The sequence below is a fragment of the Mandrillus leucophaeus genome, unplaced genomic scaffold (assembly GCF_000951045.1).
Source record: "Mandrillus leucophaeus isolate KB7577 unplaced genomic scaffold, Mleu.le_1.0 Scaffold1612, whole genome shotgun sequence".
NCBI lineage: Eukaryota > Metazoa > Chordata > Mammalia > Primates > Cercopithecidae > Mandrillus > Mandrillus leucophaeus.
This window is the reverse complement of record NW_012101602.1, coordinates 135072-138400: the sequence shown is the minus strand read 5'-3', so window position 1 is coordinate 138400 and position 3329 is coordinate 135072.

Here is a 3329-nt window from a genome sequence, read left to right as displayed (position 1 = left end):
GTGATCCACCTGACCCAGCCTCCCAAAGTGCTGGGATTACAGGCGTGAGACACCATGCCTGGCCGAAGCTGGCATTTTTAATATACCTATACTTGCATATAGACAAGTAATATTTGAAACCCTAATCTACTAGACTTGTGAAAATTCTCGTAACTCCTTTTTATTAGACAACAAAAGCAGGTATGGTCTCTACCCATGGTATATAAACCAGTAAAATAAAACACGCTTTGATGCTGCAGTCTATAAGGTTGTTTTTGATAGAAGTAAGATAGAGTCAGTCCCTTTTCTAAACTGTGGAAAATTAATTAGATAGTACTGAACTTGCAAGTTCTTTTCTTCCTACCCACATGCCCCCTCCTCATACCATCAGTGAACCTATATGAACTAGAACAGAGAGAAATAGTGCAAAGAAAATATGCAGTGCAAAGAAAGAAAGAAGCCTTCTGGGACACTGAATGATATAGCAAATATTTTCCAGTCCAAGGGTTGGAGAAAAATAAAATTATGCTTAGTGTTGTAATTTTGTATGGATTTTTTCTATAGTAACCTAGATAAAAATAATAGCTTTAGTCTCAAAAATACAAGTGAACGTCACTAATGTTAAACTCTAAGCAGTTGCAAATAAGGCAATTATGAATTATCTGCAGTCACTACAAAATCATGATATAATAGTACTACCACTCTGACATTGTCTAGCCTAAGATATATTTCTGAAACTAAAAGAGAAAGAGTGCATGATTTGGAACCAGGATAAAAAAGGAAGAATGGAATCTAGATAAGAGTAGGACAGAGCTTTCCTATATCACATCTGAACAAGAGTCTCATTATTTTCTGGTAATAAGGCATCAAAATTACGAGGGCATATACCTTTTAAACTGTGTTATTATTCTATTTTCTTAGTTATGTATACATATTGATATCCACTGAAGCATCTTTGTAGTAACCAAAGATTGGAAACAACCCAGATTTTCATTAAAGGGAACTAGTTTCTAGGTGATTGTATATCCATGCAATAGAATGTAGTTATAAGAAACAATGAGAAATTTCTCTATACACTAATAAGGCAAGCTTTCTAAGATCTATTAAATGAAAAAAAAAAAAAGCAAGTGCATAACTATTTTATAAAATGCTATGTGTTTAAAAGTGGAGCAAATTAGAATATATATTGATATTTTCTGGTATTTGTATTTTGGAAACTCAGGAAGCTCATAGTGGAAACTAAGAAATGTGCTTCTTTGTGGAGAAAGAGTGGAAACTGGGAAGATGAAAGAGTACTTAGCACTTCTTAATATCTGGCTAATATGAATGTTATAATAATATCTGACTAATGTGAATGTTATATGTTTTAATTAAAAATAAAGTCAATAATTAAATTGAGCATTGCCTATAAATTGCCATTGAATTTTTGACAAAATTCAACACCTATTCATGATAAAACCATCAATAAGCTAGAAATAGAAGGAAAATTTTTCAACTAGATAAAGAGTATCTAGAAACAACCTTACAGCTAGTATATATTAATGGTGAAAAACTAAATGCTTCCCACCAAGATTAGGAACAAACCAAGGACATTCATTCTTATTCCTTTTATTAACATTGCACTGAAAGTCCTAGTCAGGGAAATAAAGCAAGAAAAAGAAATAAGACATGCAGATATTAAAGCAAGATGTAAAACTGTCTTTATTCACAAATAAAATAATTGAGCACTTCTCTCTTTCTCTTTCTCTGTCTCTCTCTCTGTCTCTCTCTCTCTCTTTCTTTCGACAGTGTCTTGCTGTTGTTGGCCGGGACTGGAGTGCAATGGCAAGATCTCGGCTCACTGCAACCTCCGCCTCCCGAGTTCCAGCAATTCTCCTGCTCACCTCCGGAGGAGCTGGGATTACAGGCATCTGCCACCACGCCCTGCTGTTTTTTGTATTTTTAAGCAGAGACGAGGTTTCACCATGTTGGCCAGGCTGGTCTCAAACTCCTGACCTCAGATGATCCACCAGCCTCGGCCTCCCAAAGTGCTGGGATTACAGGTGTGAGCCACCTCGCCCAGCCTTAAGGAATCAACAAAGAAAACTGTGAGAACTAATAAGTGAATTTAGTGAGACCGTATAATACAAGCCCCATACAAATGTATAAGAACATATAAAATTAATTGTATGTATGTGTGCTATCAACAAACAATTGAAAATTCAAAACACGATTTGTAATCATAGCAAAACCTATAAAATGCTTAGGCATAATATTAACAAACTATGTGAAAAACCTGTCCTGAAAATTTCAAAACGCTGCTGAGAGAAATTAGAGAGCAAAATAAATAGATCAGCCTATGATATGGTTTTGGCTGTGTCCCCACTTGAATCTCATTTTGAATTGTAATCGCCATAGTCTCCACGTGAAAAGGATGGGACCAGGTGGAGGTAATCAGATCGTGGAGGTGGTTTCCCCCATGCTGTTCTCGTGATAGTGAATGAGTCTCCTGAGATCTGATGGTTTTATAAGCGTCTGGCATTTCCCCTGCCTGCATTCACTCCATCCTGCCACCCTGTGAAGAAAGTGCCTGCTTCTCCGTTTCCTTCCGCCATGATGCTGTTTCCTGAGGCCTCCCCAGCAAAAAATGTGGAACTGAGTCAATTAATTAATTCCTCTTTTCTTTTAAATTACCCAGTCTTGGATATTTCTTCATAGCAGTATGAGAATGGACAAATACAGTATACCATATATATAGACAGGAAGACTAGTTATTGTTAATATGTTAACACTGCCCAATTTGGCTTATGGAATAGTTCAATGTATTCTCAATGAAATATCAGCAGGCTTTTCATAAAAATTGATAAGTTGATTCTATAATTTTCATAAAAATTAAGCAGACTAGCCAAAACAATTTTGAAAAAGATGAACAAAGAAGATTTACAGTACATCATTTTTAGACTCACTAAAATGCAACAATAATATAGACTGGTATTGATTTAAGATTAGATACATAGATCCATTAAATAGAATTTTGAAATCCAAAAATAAACCCATACACATGTGTATACATAGATATGAATTATATGTAGGATTTTAGATGTATATATAATTGTGTGTGTGTGTATGTGTGTACATATATATACACATGATCCATTGATTTTTGACAAAGATGCCAAGGAAGTTCAATGGGGAAAAGGATAATCTTTTCAATAAATAATATTGTAACAATGAAATAGCGATATATATATATATATAGTTTGTTTGTTTGTTTGTTTGTTTGTTTGTTTTGAGACAGAGTCTCGCTATGTCGCCCAGGCTGGAGTGCAGTGGCCGGATCTCAGCTCACTGCAAGCTCCGCCTCCCGGGTT